Genomic DNA, 18,599 nt, shown 5'->3' with positions numbered 1-18,599 from the left:
CAAAACCAATTTGTGGTGTTTGTGATAGTAGATCAGGCAAACTAAGAGAAAAACCCATGCCAACAGTGCAGATTGGACTTTAGTAAAGCAATAAGTGAAATCATAACTGTTAAAGAATGGAGATTTGGGGGGTTATATTTTCTAGTAGCAAATGTTAAGTACTTGGCATTTCTCTCCCTCAAAAGGACTCTAAAATGAATAAAATTTTTCATGGATCCCATTTTCTCCATTTCAAATATCTTATTTTTAAATTTTCAAAATATGTGTTGTATACTCTTTGTAATCCTGATTCTGCATTGCATGTAGAAATGCATAGGGCACTATTGTATGATTTGCTTAAAAAATTACAGTTTATTACTGGCTAATGTGTTAGCAGAATCACACTTCAAATCTGACTATAGCCCCTGTAAGGAAATTTCAGATCTGACCATAGCCCCTTTAAAGATCAAGATATTCTGCAAGTTTCATCACTAATTGATTTACAAAGAAATTCTTCCTTCGAGTTTCATCACTAAATGATTTACAACAAAATTCTTCTTTCTTTAATGCCTCGATCACTCCTTTTAGAATCAATTCATCAGGAGTTTTTTAATGCCTTTTAGCATAATGACAAGAATGAACATAAAAATAGAGAGCCTAGGATCGTAAGGGAGAGCCTTAGTGACTATTTCCTCACCAGGATTTTTAGCTTTAGTATGCTCCCTGATTTGTTGCTTTCCATTTAATTATACCGATCAAGTGTTTTACTATGACCAGGTCATCTACAAGATGATTATTTCCCCTATTGGCCCCCTAATTTATTTAAATTAATTCAAATTCAATTTACTTCTATTATCTATTATCAAATGTCTTATGATCTTCATAAGATTTAATTTGCTGCTTATAAAACATAGAAAACTCTAACAGTTGTTGCAAAGATTGCATTTTTTTTTGTATGCTAAATGGCAGGGTTACATTTCATTATTTTTCCATGTGAGTATCCCGTTATTGCAGAACCATTTGTCGAATTTTTATTTGCTTGGCTTTTTTTGTTTTTTTGTTTGTTTGTTTATTTTTGCTTGTTTGATTTTTGGAAAGTGCGTGAACTGGGAATCAAACCTGGTTCCCCCGTATGACAGGCAAGAATTCTATCACTGAACTACCCTTGCACCCCAACATTGCATATTTTAATAATCATAAATGCCCTCTAGCATAAGCATTACTATTTCAATTGTGACAGATGAAATTATTGAAGTTTGGAGATACCTACTATCAAAGATTTCAGAGCTAGTAGGTGGCAATAGCAAGTTAAATTCAAATTTGACTAAGCTTATGTATTAACTGTCCTCCACTGTCTCCCTCACTGGATTTATTACCCAATATATCTCATGCCCAATATTGTAACTGCTGAAAAGCAGATTAAGAACATATTATAGAAAGCATGTATTGGTATATTTCTCATCAATCTTAAGGATTAAGAGAATTTCCTGATAATGAAAATATTTATTTGTGGAAATCCCCATTCACTTGAAAAGCTTAACAATGATAAAGTGAATGGAAAAAGGTAAAAAACAAAAAAAAGCGATACCACAGTGCATTGCTCTCATGGTAAATAGATAAATCTGTTACCATTAGTAATGTATTGTAGGTATACTGTAGGTATATATCCTCCAGTAGAAAAACTGCATTCACATGTTTGGCGGAATCCTTTATTTGTTGTTATCTGAAGGAATCCATTAAATTCACATGTGTGGCATATTTGAGAAAAATAAGGGAAAATAATTAAGTGACATAACAACATTGTGTAGGATTTATTCATATTACTGCCAAAATTTGAGCAGATTGTAAGAAATTAGCATCGATCATCAGTGTCTCACAATTTCTTTCAGTGAGCTAAATTGCAATCACATCTGCAGTCTTTGTGTCTTAACAATTAGTTTAGCATCCTGTAAGTGCCAAGTAAAAAAGGTGGAAAAGGAAACATAAGGGTAAACAATTCCATGAAATAATATATCTCTCTTAAACTATTACTAGAATATAAAATTAGTTATAGAGTATCTTTTCATTTCAATTACCTTTCAGTTTGAAATGTGAATGTAATGAAACATTCTTGTATATAGACATGTTTTTACCCTTCCTTTTTTCTGTTTCATTGGCTTTCAAATTTTTATTCACTAACGTTCCAATTTGTATTCACATTGAACTTTCTTTCTTGTGTTTTTTTTTTACATTTTTTCCTATCATTCAGAATAAAGGTATCAATTTATTTGCTATGAGGTATTTATATGGTTCTTGAAAGAGAATTTAGATCCTCCTAGGAATTTCCATAAATAAATCCCCAAGGACATAATTCCTCAAGGGCAAGTGGAGCATAATTCAGTGGTTTATAAATTATAGTGTACATGAGTCACCTGAGTGTTTTGAAAAATTGCAGATTTTAGGATCCCACCATGAGATATTTTGTAGGTTTGGGAGAACAGGAAACTCTAGTAATAACATGGCAGCATTGATTTAGGTAGTTTGAATTGGAAAATCATTGTTGCAGATTTTCAGAATGAAAGATCTGATCAAAATAATTTAGGAGGACCTTGATTTTTAGTCTGTAGCCATTATGGTGAGGAAGATATCTATTAGTGTTTAAGCCAACATGCTTTCTGGAGTTCTAAGGGGTCTGGTGCTGAGATGCACATGTGGCTAAGAATCTTTTCTGTTGCTGGGTCCCTGGCAACATTAGTACCCATCTGTCACATTCCACGTAATCCCTCCCAGCCTGTCTGTGTTAGTTAGATTCAGTTGACAACTTGGCCAGGTGAGCATACCTAATCTTGTTGCTGCAGACATAAGCCAATGGTACGTGAACCTCATCTGTTGCCAATTAATCTGCAGTCAGCTAGGAGGCGTGTCTGCTGCAATGAGTGACATTTGACTTAATTGGCTGGTGCTTAAATGAGAGAGCGCAATGTAACACAGCTAAGCAGCTCGGCATTCCTCATCTCAGCACTAGCAGCTCAGTACAGGCCTTTGGAGATGCAGAAAGAAGTCACCCCGGGGAAAGTTGTTGGAGCCCAGGGGCCTGGAGAGAAGACCAGCAGAGACCATCCTGTGCCTTCCACGTAAGAAAGAACCTCAGTGGAAAGTTAGCTGCCTTTCCTCTGAAGAACCAACAAAATAAATCCCTTTTATTAAAAGCCAATCCATCGCTGGTGTGTTGCATTCCAGCAGCTAGCAAACCAGAACACTGTTCATCAACTCCTATATCTACTGCTGGTGTCTGTAGGGCTTGAAGGGTAGTCATACTGTCCAGCTTGCCAAAGGGGGAGCCAGTGCAAGTAAGCTGCCTTCCCTTCCTCAGAGTGGATGGGAAGTACCTTTAAGTTGCAAGTTCAAGTACATTGGAAGCAGTTCATAATTTGATAGACTGTCTATCAAATTGTATATAAAATATTGTATATTTAGACAGTGATTTTGGTTGAAATGGGAATATTGAATTTAATTATGTTGCAAGTATCTTGCTTCTTACATGAAATAATTTTATTTCTGTGAGTTGGAATTTACTTTTGAAGATGCAGAAATGCTTTTCTTAAGCAGCGACCATCAGAATGTATTCAGTGTACCTTAATAAATGAACTTTGCCCAGGATGAGAGAAGTTTTTGTCTCTGTTTCATTGTCTGAATTTACGTTTCATTTACTTAATCATGATTCAATGCTCAAAAGCAGGACTGTGAACTTTCATTATCCTCGTGCTAAACAAACAATATAGACTATAAAGATATAGTATCTTCCATGCAGTCTTAATATAAAAAATATTGTATACACCAATATGAAAAAATACTGACTCTGGAATTTCAAAAAGATGATATTTTATCTTAAGTGTACTATATCAAAAGTAACATTTATTACCATTTATTACATAGAGCTTTTTTAAACATCTCAAGAGAGACAAAAGTCATATAAAACAGTTTAAGGATTATCAAACTTTTAGATGTATCAATTTAGTTAGTTAACCTGGTTTATAATTGGCATATTTTATTCAGTTTAACATGTTATTTATGGTCATTTACTAAGGAAAAGTTTGGAGAAAAAACTGTACTTTTAAAGTATTATGTCAAGAAATGAAAATTGTTTTATCCTAAAGAGAATCTTAATATGACATATATTCAACACTTCAGTGCCAATAGTTGACAGAAAATTCTATTCTGCTCTTCTAAATTTTCAGCCTAGACATTTTCATCTTAAATTAATTTCAAATTCAGAAAAGTTGCAAAAAAAAAGTGCGAAGTCAGCTCATCGCCCTTCACCCAGTATAAATTAATATTTTCCTTCTTTAACTTCAAATGTTTAGTATAAAGATTATAACAAAAGGATATTTGTTTATATGGTTACAGCAAAATGTTCAAATTAGGGAATTTTAAAGGGGCAAATTATTATATAATATCAATTTCATATTCACATTTGTTCATTTCTTCTTGACAGTGAGCTTAATAGCAATTCAAGCCCATTGCCTTGACCCAATCCACCATCACAAACTATATTTTTGTTTTGTCTCTTTAGTTTGGCTTAAGTTTAATCAGTTCTTCAGCTTTTCTTTTCCTTTCAAAATATTGTTATATTTTTCAGAGTACCGGCCATTTGTTTTGTAAAATGAGCCTTTATTTGGATTCCTTGATGTTTCCGTATGATTATATTCAAATTATTCATTTTTGGCAAGTTTTCTAAGTGACTCATTATTCTTTGTGCACTATGGTGAATGAGCGTAATTCTCTGTTTAAATTGTTAACCACCAGATTTCTCCACTGTAAGGTTAGTATTCCTCCCTTTGTAATTAATAAGGGAGGGTTTGTTTGAGACTTATAAATATCCTATTGCTAACCCAGTAATCTTGGTTTCCATGATGAATTTCCCTCTATCAATAATAATTTTGATGTTGGCAAAATGAGGTTTTTCTAAAACTCCTTCTCTATTTACAATCCTCATTTTAAAACCAATATTTTAATACTAGTTGTGTTCACTGCTATTCAAGTATCACTGCTATCTGGTACTTTTCAGTACAGAGGGAAAATTTTATATGTCAAAGGTTCAGGCCAATATAACAGAAGAATTGTAATGCCACTCCAAAGCAAAGATTTCCTTTGTGTTTCCCAATTCCATGTTTTTTCCTTCTTTCTCCAGCAATTTGGGAGCGCTGAATTCAAACAGCTTCTTAGAATTTACTTGTTTGCTTAATCTAATCCTATAAAATGAATAAAATGATTTCTTAATGATTACACCATTACCGATTTTAAAAACTTCTAGAACTAGATTGATTTGCAGTTATTATTGTCATTATGAGAATCTATTATGAAAGAACTGTTTTCAAGGGTTTCTTGAATTATTTGTTACTTCTTCTGTATCCTTTAGTGTTGCAATTTCATTCATTTGAAGTACAGCTAAGCTCAACTTAATTTTTTCATGCGTGTTGATTTTTTTTTTGTTTTTGGGTTCATGGTCCAGGAATGAAGCGAGGTCTCCCACATGGAAGGTGAGCATTCTACCACTGAACCACCCGTGAGCCCTCTGTTGATTTAATTTTATTGTTTGAATATGTAAAACATTCACATGGTTCTAAATGCCAAAATTACAGGAGAAGATCTGCTAAGTATAGTGCCACCCTTTCTTCTATCCTTTATACTCCAGTTTCATCCAGCCATGTAGACAATCAAATTTAATAGTTTATGATTTATCCTCTCTGTGTTTCCTTTTGTAAAGCTAAGTATACACTGCATACTTCTTATTTTCCTTTCTTTTAACAACAACAACAAACAGCGTGCTATATGTTTCAGTCTTCTAGGACTTTTGATTAAATAGAGATGTGACTCCACCCATTCCAAGTGGGTCTTGACTACTTTACTGGAATCCTTTAAAAGAGGAAACGTTTTGGAGAGACAGAAATGGAAGAAGTGTCAGAGCCCACAGAAAGTTCACAGCAGAGCTGACATAGATGTGGATACATGGAGAACAGAGACATGGATATTTGGAGATGCTTGGAGCCCAACAGACATTGCCATGTTAAGCAAGGCAGAACCTGGAGAGAGACAAGGGAAGCCAAGAGATGGAAGCTAGCCCTGGAGAAGTAAACTGAGGAACACCCACAGGAGCAAAGGGTGAAAGCAACAAAGCCCAGGAACAAGGGACCAGCAGAGGCCAGCCATGTGACTTCCCAGCTGACAGAGGGGTTCCTGACCCACTGGCCTTTCTTGAGCGAGGCTAAACAACCTCTTATTGGTGGACACTTTCACTTCCTTATAACCGCAAACTTGTAACTTATTAAATTCCCCGTTTGTAAAAGCCATTCCAGTTCTGGAATATCACATTCCAGCAGCTAGGAAACTAACACACAGGGTGAAGGATAAGTGTCTTTATTTTAGAACTTCATCTACCATCTGAGACCAAAAGAGAAGAGCCTTATTTTGTTCAAGACCTAAATTTTCTGTAGCACACAATCTAACTCAACCTTTCTGGATAGTTCATGTAAACAACCCAAATACACAGAGCCCAGAATGGGAATGAGGGCTTGTAATTCTGTATAGCTTAATCTAATTCCCAGATATATCCAAGAATATGTTGAGAAGATAATTAATTAAAAAGTGTTGGTAAAGGCCCATGAGGAACTAGAGAAAAAATATAGAACTATTAAACTTATCTACCTGGGATACCCCTGATACTGTCTCAAATATTAGGAACTCCCAAGTTAACAGGCCAAGCCCTTGAGCTTGAGGCTTGCTGTTATCAAACTTATTTCTGGAGTGGAGAAGCTAAGCCTACCTATAATAATGCCTAGAGTTACTTCCAGAGAACTTCTTTTGTTGCCCAGATGTGGCCCCCCTCTCTCTTTCTAATCCCAACTCTGTAAGTAAAATCATTACCCTCCCTGCTAAATATGATATGATGTCCAGAGGTCTGAGTTTCCCTGGCACTGTGGGACGATGACTCCCAGGAATAAGCCTAGCTCATGGGCTCTACAATGACTTCCTGACCAAAAGGGGAAAATAAATGTAACAAAAGAAGGTATCAGAGGCTCAAGACAGTTCAAGTAGAATCAAGAGTCTATTCCTGAGACTACTCTTATGCAAGCTTCATGTAGACAATTCTAATAGCCATGGTTTGCCAACCCCCAGCCAACATCACATTCCTCTTAACCCTAAAGAACTCCCTGGGCTCTATCTGAGATCCTACAAAATTTCATGCACTGTTTATTTTCCAGAAATTTAAAACCTTCAGATGGTTCCCAGGCCAAATAAGTCCTGAAGCCCAGAGGTGCCAGTCTCTCCAAGAACATTAATCAGTCCGTTCCCCCATCCCATACAGTTGACACCCCTTTTCAAAATAAAGAAAAGTTAGAATGGGCATTGCCCAACTATCCCTAAAGATTGGGAGGAGGATCAAAGGAGAAGGAAGAGTTATAACAGAGATGTTAGGATTTAACAAATTAATAGGGCTACTGGATTATTATATTGATATTTCTTTTTAGTCTCCAGTGTCTTGAGGCAGCTAAAAGGAAAACTTTGAATTTGTGGAACTGTAACCCATATCAAACTTTGAACTCTATAACTACTATTAAAATATACTAGGAAATTTATTGCTTTTCTCTATATATGTTATTTTTAAAATAAAAAATGTTAAAAAAAAAAAAGTCCCCACCTACAATGAGTCTGCACCCAGAGTAAGAGAACATGGCCTTTTCTGGGTACATAACTTCAAACTACCACAACGCTCATATCCCTGCTGACAAGCCTCTTCAAACAATGTGGGCTTTTTCTATCAGGTGCCTCAAAATGCTTCCAATTTCTACCCATTACATAATTCTAAAGCTATTTCAACATGTTCTAGCATTTGTAATAGCAGCACCTCACTTCCCAATATCAAAGCTCTAATCTTCCTGGGTTTCTATGAAAACCACTGCACAATGGCTCCTTAAACATTGGGAACTTATTGTGTCATGATTTTGGAGGCTAGAATTTCAACAACAGTTTGACGATATGCCACATTTTCTCTTGGATTCTGATGCTGCTGCAATTTTGGGGAATTCTTGACTTTCATCTCTGCCTGTTACAAGTCAGCCTATCTCCTTGGTGTCCTCCTTTCTCTGTCTTCTGGTTTCTCCTGTTCGATTGTGTCCAAATTTTGTCTCTTTATATGACCTTCGGTCTTGCAGATTAAGACTAACCTAATTCAATTTGGCCCTATCTAAATAAAATCTTTGGAGTCACAATTCACGAATGAGTGCACACTTTAACTGATAATAAGATCTTCAAAGGTCTCATTAGCAAATGGGTTCACATCCATAAAAACACAGATTACGACTTAAACGTATTTTGTGGGAGAGATGCCTCAGTAACCAGCACTATGTATATACTTTGGTTGCACTTTTTTACTTAATACATCCTGGGAAACTCCCGATTTTCCTTTATGAACACCTTCCCCACTCTTTTTACAGATGCATAATATTCATTTGAATGGTTAAATCAAAGTTTATTCAAACAAGTTATTTTTTTATTATCCTTAACTTATTTTCAATGTTTTGCCACTAAAAATAGCATTTTGATGAGTATTTTTGTGCATATGTATTTTTGTAGAGTTGACAGTGTATCTTTAAGGTAAATTCCTAGAAGGGTAATCCCTGGATCAAAGAATAAATGTGTATATTATTTTATAGATAGCATAACAAATGAATTCATTATTAAAATTTACATTTCTGAACCATATAGGATTTTTCTGGTGTACAATATGAAATATAAATCCATTATACTGTTATTTCTCATATAATTTTCAAATTCCTAACCCTATTTTTAAATCATCTGTCTATGCCTATAGGAATGAAATGTCACCTTTATCACATGCTAAACTTCCCTATGTGATTCAATTATTACTGGGTTTTCCATTTTATACTATTGACATTTCTATTTATGTGCTAGGTACTACAGTTTTTATTATAGAAGCCTTTTTAAAAAGAATAGACTTCCATTTCTACTTCTTCTGTATTAGGATTTTCCTAGCTAGTTTCATATATTTTCTTTTAAAACAGTGAGTTAGGGTGGGCAACAGTGTCTCAGTGGCAGAGCTCTTGCCTGCCATTCTGGAGACCCGGGTTCGATTCCTAGAAACTGCCCATGCCAAAAAAGAAAAAAACAAAACAAAAAAACAAACAATGAGCTAAGTTTCAAGTAGTCTAATTTCAGGAAGGTGGATTGCTGTTGCTGTTTCTTTTAGAATCATGTCTCCTAAATTACAAATAAATTAGGAGAATTCACTGTCATCATTAAAATGTTGGTGATATTGAAAAGCATGCAATACATTTCTGGATAGTTTTTCAGTCTAATTTTCTGTCCTTTAGGAGTGTTTTAAAGTTTTCATCATATGGTTTTAAAATTTTCCCATTAATTTCACTTTTAAGAATTTCATCTTTTCTGTTGCTATTATAAATTTGCATCTGTTGTCATTTCTGATTTATAATGTGATTGTTATGTAATTTTATTCATACAAATTTATAACTGCTCAGATATCATTGATAAATATGTTCTTTTTGTCAAATGTATTGATTTTTAAATAGGAATTTACTATTTATATTAGAATTTGAATTTCAAATTATTATTTTCATCATTGAATATTATACTTCTACTTTTTTTTTCTCAGCTTTTCATTTAGGTGAACCTATTGTCCCATATATGCCCATCCTGGCTTGTGAGCCAATTTGAAATTTGTTGTTGTTGTGAGGCTAGTTAAGCCCATTCATATTTTTATTTGGATTTCACATACACTATATTATTTTATGTTAACATTATGAGTATACTGAATGTATTCTATTATAGCCACGGTGTACATTTGTTTGCATAAATTGCTTTTCTTTTCTCCAATTTAGTGCTTTCATACTCATGAAAATTTGCATTTTTTTCAGTGGTTACTTTTTTAAGCACAGCTTTTATAAGGCCCTTAATGAATTTTTTTTGCATAACTTTTCATATAGGGTGTAACAAACTGCCATAAACAGGTGTATTGAGCAATAGCAATTTAGTCTCAAAGTTTTAGAGTCTAGCACTCTTAAATCAAGATGTCAGCAGGGATGGACTTCCAGAGAAGATGGCAGCTTAGCAAGACGCGCGGGTCTTAGTTCCTCCTCCAGAACAGCTACTAGGGAAGCAGAAATGATACAGAACAGCTCCTGGAGCCACGACAGAGACCAAGAAGACAGCGTACCCGATTCTGGAACGGCTGACTGGCTGGGAGAACCCACTCCAGTGAGCTCGCCAAGGGGCGTGGCCTTCCCCAGGCCGGGGTGGCAGGCGGCCGGAGTCCCTCCCTCCCTCCTTCCTGGGCTGGCTGGGAGAATTGGACATGCGGTCCCCTCAAGCCGCGGTGGCTGGCGCCCCCCCCCCACGCACGGCCTCCCGGACCAGCTGGGAGAATTGGATCGGAGATCCCCAAGCCGTGGAGAATGGCGACCGGGGTCTCTTCCAAACACGTGGCTTCCCGGTCCGGCTGGGAATGGTGGATAGGCACTCCCCCAAGCCGCGGCAGCTGGCGCCCCCCCCACCATGCTTGGCGCCCCGGGCTGGCTGGGAAATTTGGACAGGTGCTCCCCCAAGCCGCGGAGGCCGGTGACCCTCCCCACGTGCGAATCCCCGGGCCGGCTGGGAGATTCGGATTGGCACTCCCCCAAGCCGCTTCGGCTGGCGACCCCCCCCTACAGCAAGAGTTTTCCAAAGTTAAAGGAGCCACAGCATCTTTTACCTGTGGGACCCGCAGACAGATGAGCACCACGAGTGCCACCTACTGGGCAGGATAAGAAAAACAGAGCTCAGAGATTTCACAGAAAAATCTTTCAACCTGCTGTGTCTCACACCCAGGGAAATCTGATTAAATGCCCAGACGCCAGCAGAAGATAATGGATCATGCTCAGAAAACTGAAAATAAGGCCCAGTCAAAGGAACACACCAATAGTTCAAATGAGATACAGGAGCTGAGACAACTAATGCTGAATATATGAACAGAAATGGAAAACCTCTTCAAAAACCAAACCAATAAATTGAGGGAGGACATGAAGAAGACATGGGCTGAACAAAAAGAAGAAATAGAAAAACTGAAAAAACAAATCACAGAACTTATGGGAGTGAAGGACAAAGTAGAAAAGCTGGAAAAAACAATGGATATCTACAATGGTAGATTTAAAGAGACAGAAGCTAGAATTAGTGAATTGGAGGATGGAGCATCTGAATTCCAAAAAGAAACAGAAACTATAGGGAAAAGAAAGGAAAAATTTGAACAGGGGATCAGGGAACTGAATGACAATATGAAGCACACAAATATATATGTTGTGGGTGTCCCAGAAGGAGAAGAGAAGGGAAAAGGAGGAGAAAAACTAATGGAACAAATATCACTGAAAATTTCCCAACTCTTATGAAAGACCTAAAATTACAGATCCAAGAAGTGCAGCACACCCCAAAGAGAATAGACCCAAATAGGCGTTCTCCAAGACACTTACTAGTTAGAATGTCAGAGGTCAAAGAGAAAGAGAGGATCTTGAAAGCAGCAAGAGAAAAACAATCCATCACATACAAGGGAAACCCAATAAGACTATGTGTAGATTTCTCAGCAGAAACCATGGAAGCTAGAAGACAGTGGGATGATATATTTAAATTACTAAAAGAGAAAAACTGCCAACCAAGACTCCTATATCCAGCAAAATTGTCCTTCAAAAATGAAGGAGAAATTAAAACATTTATAGACAAAAAGTCACTGAGAGAATTTGTGACCAAGAGACCAGCTCTGCAAGAAATACTAAAGGGAGCACTAGAGTCAGATACAAAAAGACAGAAGAGAGAGGTATGGAGGAGAGTGTAGAAAGAAGGAAAATCAGATATGATATATATAATACAAAAGGTAAAATGGTAGAGGAAAATATTATCCAAACAGTAATAACACTAAATGTTAATGGACTGAATTCCCCAATCAAAAGACATAGAATGGCAGAATGGATTAAAAAACAGGATCCTTCTATATGCTGTCTACAGGAAACACATCTTAGACCCAAAGATAAACATAGGTTGAAAGTGAAAGGATGGGAAAAGATATTTCATGTAAATAACAACCAGAAAAGAGCAGGAGTAGCTATACTAATATCCAACAAATTAGACTTCAAATGTAAAACAGTTAAAAGAGACAAAGAAGGACACTATCTACTAATAAAAGGAACAATTAACAAGAAGACATAACAATCATAAATATTAATGCACCGAACCAGAATGCCCCCAAATAAGTGAGGAATACACTGCAAACACTGAAAAGGGAAATAGACACATATACCATAATAGTTGGAGACTTCAATTCACCACTCTCATCAATGGACAGAACACCTAGACAGAGGATCAATAAAGAAATAGAGAATCTGAATATTACTATAAATGAGCTAGACTTGACAGACATTTATAGGACATTACATCCCACAACAGCAGGATACACCTTTTTCTCAAGTGCTCATGGATCATTCTCAAAGATAGACCATATGCTGGGTCACAAAGCAAGTCTTAACAAATTTAAAAAGATTGAAATCATACACAACACTTTCTCGGATCATAAAGGAATGAAGTTGGAAATCAATAATAGGCAGAGTGCCAGAAAATTCACAAATATGTGGAGGCTCAACAACAGACTCTTAAACAACGAGTGGGTCAAAGAAGAAATTGCAAGAGAAATTAGTAAATACCTCGAGGTGAATGAAAATGAAAACACAACATATCAAAACCTATGGGACGCAGCAAAGGCAGTGCTAAGAGGGAAATTTATTGCCCTAAATGCCTTTATCAGAAAAGAAGAAAAGGCAAAAATGCAGGAATTAACTGTCCACTTGGAAGAACTGGAGAAAGAACAGCAAACTAATCCCAAAGCAAGCAAAAGGAAAGAAATAACAAAGATTAGAGCAGAAATAAATGAAATTGAAAACATGAAAACAATAGAGAAAATCAATAAGACCAGAAGTTGGTTCTATGAGAAAATCAATAAGATTGATGGGCCCTTATCAAGATTGACAAAAAGAAGAAGAGAGAGGATGCAAATAAATAAGATCAGAAATGGAAGAGGAGACATAACTACTGACCTCACAGAAATAAAGGAGGTAATAACAGGATACTATGAACAACTTTACGCTAATAAATACAACAATGTGGATGAAATGGACGGATTCCTGGAAAGACATGAACAACCAACTTTGACTCAAGAAGAAATAGATGACCTCAACAAACCAATCACAAGTAAAGAAATTGAATCAGTCATTCAAAAGCTTCCTAAAAAGAAAAGTCCAGGACCAGATGGCTTCACATGTGAATTCTATCAAACATTCCAGAAAGACTTAGTACCAACTCTCCTCAAACTCTTCAAAAAAATCGAAGTGGAGGGAAAGCTACCTAATTCATTCTATGAAGTCAACATCACCCTCATACCAAAACCAGGCAAAGATATTACAAAAAAAGAAACCTACAGACCAATCTCTCTAATGAATATAGATGCAAAAATCCTCAACAGAATTCTAGCAAATTGAATCCAGCAACACATTAAAAGAATTATACATCATGACCAAGTAGGATTCATCCCAGGTATGCAAGGATGGTTCAACATAAGAAAATCAATTAATGTAATACACCATATCAACAAATCAAAGCAGAAAAATCACATGATCATCTCAATTGATGCAGAGAAGGCATTTGACAAGATTCAACATCCTTTCCTTTTGAAAATACTTCAAAAGATAGGAATACAAGGGAACTTCTTTAAAATGATAGAGGGAATATATGAAAAACCCACAGCTAATATCATCCTCAATGGGGAAAAATTGAAAACTTTCCCCCTAAGATCAGGAACAAGACAAGGATGTCCATTATCACCACTATTATTCAACATCGTGTTGGAGGTTCTAGCCAGAGCAATTAGACAAGAAAAAGAAATACAAGGCATCAAAATTGGAAAGGAAGAAGTAAAACTATCACTGTTTGCAGACGATATGATACTATACGTTGAAAACCCGGAAAAATTCACAACAAAACTACTAGAGCTAATAAATGAGTACAGCAAAGTAGCAGGTTGCAAGATCAACATTCAAAAATCTGTAGCATTTCTATACACGAGTAATGAACAAGCTGAGGGGGAAATCAAGAAACGAATCCCATTACAATCGCAACTAAAAGAATAAAATACCTAGGAATAAATTTAACTAAAGAGACAAAAAACCTATATAAAGAAAACTACAAAAAACTGTTAAAAGAAATCACAGAAGACCTAAATAGATGGAAGGGCATACCGTGTTCATGGATTGGAAGACTAAATATAGTTAAGATGTCAATCCTACCTAAATTGATTTACAGATTCAATGCAATACCAATCAAAATCCCAACAACTTATTTTTCAGAAATAGAAAAACGAATAAGCAAATTTATCTGGAAGGGCAGGGTGCCCCGAATTGCTAAAAGTATCTTGAGGAAAAAAAACAAAGCTGGAGGTCTCACGCTGTCAGACTTTAAGGCATATTATGAAGCCACAGTGGTCAAAACAGCATGGTATTGGCATAAAGATAGATATATCGACCAATGGAATCGAATAGAGTGCTAAGATATAGACCCTCTCATCTATGGACAATTGATCTTTGATAAGGCAGTCAAGCCAACTCACCTGGGACAGAGCAGTCTCTTCAATAAATGGTGCCTAGAGAACTGGATATCCATATGCAAAAGAATGAAAGAAGACCCGTATGTCACACCCTATATAAAAGTTAACTCAAAATGGATCAAAGATCTAAACATTAGGTCTAAGACCATAAAACAGTTAGAGGAAAATGTAGGGAGATATCTTATGAAACTTACAATTGGAGGTGGTTTTATGGACCTTAAACCTAAAGCAAGAGCACTGAAGAAAGAAATAGATAAATGGGAGCTCCTCAAAATTAAACACTTTTGTGCATCAAAGAACTTCATCAAGAAAGTAGAAAGACAGCCTACACAATGGGAATCAATATTTGGAAACGACATATCAGATAAAGGTCTAGTATTCAGAATTTATAAAGAGATTGTCCAACTCGACAACAAAAAGACAGCCAACCCAATTACAAAATGGGAAAAAGACTTGAACAGACACCTCTCAGAAGAGGAAATACAATATGCCAAAAGGCACATGAAGAGATGCTCAATGTCCCTGGCCATTAGAGAAATGCAAATCAAAACCACAATGAGATATCATCTCACACCCACCAGAATGGCCATTATCAACAAAACAGAAAATGACACGTGCTGGAGAGGATGCGGAGAAAGAGGCACACTTATCCACTGTTGGTGGGAATGTCAAATGGTGCAACCACTGTGGAAGGCAGTTTGGTGGTTCCTCAAAAAACTGAATATAGAATTGCCATATGACCCAGCAATACCATTGCTAGGTATCTACTCAAAGGACTTAAGGGCAAAGACACAAACGGACATTTGCACACCAATGTTTATAGCAGCGTTATTTCAATTGCAAAGAGATGGAAATAGCCAAAATGTCCATCAACAGACGAGTGACTAAACAAACTGTGGTATATACATACGATGGAATATTATGCAGCTTTAAGACAGAATAAACTTATGAAGCATGTAATAACATGGATGGACCTAGAGAATATTATGCTGAGTGAGTCTAGCCAAAAACTAAAGGACAAATACTGTATGGTCCCACTGATGTGAACCGACATTCAAGAATAAACTTGGAATATGTCATTGGTAACAGAGACCAGCAGGAGTTAGAAACAGGGTAAGATAATGGGTAATTGGAGCTGAAGGGATACAGACTGTGCAATAGGACTAGATACAAAAACTCAAAAATGGACAACACAATAATACCTAATTGTAAAGTAATCATGTTAAAACACTGAATGAAGCTGCAACTGAGCTATAGGTTTTTTTTTTTTTGTCTGTTTGTTTGTTTGTGTCTTTTTTTTCTTTTTCCTTTTCTTTTTTTTCTATAATTATCATTTTTATTTTTTTCTCTATATTAACATTCTATATCTTTTTCTATTGCTTTGCTAGTTCTTTTCCTAATCGATGCAAATGTACTAAGAAATGATGATCATGCATCTATGTGATGATGTTAAGAATTACTGATTGCATATGTAGAATGGAATGATTTCTAAATGTTGTGTTAATTTCTTTTTTTCTTTAATTAATAAAAAAAAAAAAAGATGTCAGCAGGGCTATGCTTCCTCTCAGACCCAGAGCACAAGTTTCTCCCTCATGTCTTCCTATCTTCGAGTGGCTTGCCAGCAGTCCTTGACATTCCTCGGCTGGCAGCTGCATCACTTCAGCTCCTGCCTTCATTATCATATGGCTGTCTCATCTCCTGTGCCTGTCTGTCTCTTCTCCCCTTCTTGTGAGGGCCACAGCCATAGCAAACTATATTACTCAGTATAGGAGAAAGCATGATGGAAATTTATGCTATGTAAGTCTTGTGCAAAAAGTAGAATGACTATTAAACGTTCAGTCAATATCTTTTGTTATAGCACTTTCAGGTAAACAATCCACATCACAGAACTTATCTTTATTTACAGCAAATCCTACAGAGCAAAATGATGATGTAAACAATTCTATATTATTTCTCATAATCATATTTAACAATTTCCTGTCAGTTTCAGTTCCTAAAAAATTTTATATGCCTTATGACATGTGCCAAATGTTTTCACTTTTTTACTTCCTTAACTGTATAATAAAGTATACACCAGGAAATACGTACATATTAAGATGTAAAGTGAACTCTCATGCAAGTCAAGACCTTGACTAACCCCAGCACCCAGAAATCATTTGCTTACCCTTCTCGGAACATAATTTCATCTCTTTCTCCAGTGGAACCACTGTTCTGAATTTTGTAGTAATCATGGTCTTATATTCTTTGTTGCTTTACTACCTTTAAGTGCATCAAGGAAGTTTAGATTTTCCTGTTTGTGAATTTTATTTTCCCAGCATTTTCTTTTTGAAACATTTAGATGTACAAAGGAAATGTATCAGTAGTCACAAGCGCCACTCTGAACTTCACCTAGACTCACCAAGTGCTGACATTTGGTAACAATTGTGTTGGTACATGCTCTCTATTATACACACTCTCCCTCTCATTCTCCTTCCAGTTATTTTTGCTAAATCACTTGAAAATAAGATACAAAAAATTATTTGGAACTTTGTATTCATTAATTTAACATTGTGTTCTTCTGTATCTGGCTCCTTTTGTCTTCCATTATAAACATGGTGAGATACATCCACAATGTGGCGTATAGCTTTAACAGCCTTAAAAAAATTTATAGTGTTTTATTTTTTAATATTCCATGATTTATATTCTGTTCTACTGCTAATGAACATATGCATTATTTCCATTTCTCTTTCTACTGATGTCCAATTGGATATTTTTGTCCATGATGTTTGGTGAACATGAAAATGAATCTCTATTACTTCCTCAATAATTACAAACTTACACTTGTGTTTGATATTCTGCATAAATTTAAAAAGTGTGATGTTTTTCACATTTGATGTAATCTACAGCTGTTGAAATATATGCTGTAAACATAAAACTGATCTCTTTGGAATGACATTTTTCAATGCATTTGTTTCAACTTGGCCACATCTTTCTTCTTTGATAACAATTGCTATGAAATGTCATCTACGGTACTTACGCAGATATATCTTGCAATCAAGGCCACATTTTTCTTTTTTTTAACCACATGTAGATCTTGTTCCTGACATGCTGTGACAGTGAAAAGAAGATGCCTATAGCAGTAATTGTAGTAAAGCATGAATTAATTGTTTTTTATATTTCTAAGGAGATTCTAGAACATTAAAGTGGAGAAAATATTTGATCAAAATATAATTACAAATCATAATGGAAAGAAATACTCATATCAAAGACATGTTAACTCACCTCAAATGTATAGGAATATCTAAAGTTTATTGCTCTTCCAACAAGATCCAGGTATTTAATGTGTGGTCTGAGAAGAACAAGTGTACCTGAAATCCCAGTTTTAATTGCAAGCAAATACTAAAATTACCCAATTAGCAGATACACATGAATATGCAAATCAAAATGGTCCCCAAACTAACCTGCTGCTATCAGGCTAAATACTGAATTGGATTGACTATTAGTTAAATTTGAAACTACATTCAGCTTCTGGTATAATCAAGGGTGTAACATCTTTTCTGCTGCTGCTATTAGATTTGCACAAAGAGGCCCTTATGGATTACTAATATATTTAATACATTGGTCATACAATATTAGAGTTTATTATATGATACTCATAAGAAATTTTAAACTCAATTGCCTCATTCCAGTTACTACTTAAAAACCTAGTAAAGTGCAAACATTTGACTATTGATTAGGTAATCTTCTCTTTTTGAAAAGAAAATCAAAACTAAAACTAAAAATTATAAAAACATAAACATATACTGCTCAAGTGTGATACTGTCTATTAAATGCTGTACTTCCCACATTCTTTTCCATGCTAATATGATGCTGAGTTGAAATGTATGAGCAAAGCATCTGAAAAATATGCAACATTACAGAAATTAGAATAATATTGCCTACTAAGATATTT

This window comes from Tamandua tetradactyla, chromosome 14 (assembly GCF_023851605.1).
Source record: "Tamandua tetradactyla isolate mTamTet1 chromosome 14, mTamTet1.pri, whole genome shotgun sequence".
Classification (NCBI taxonomy): Eukaryota; Metazoa; Chordata; class Mammalia; order Pilosa; family Myrmecophagidae; genus Tamandua; species Tamandua tetradactyla.
This window is presented reverse-complemented; position numbering follows the sequence as displayed.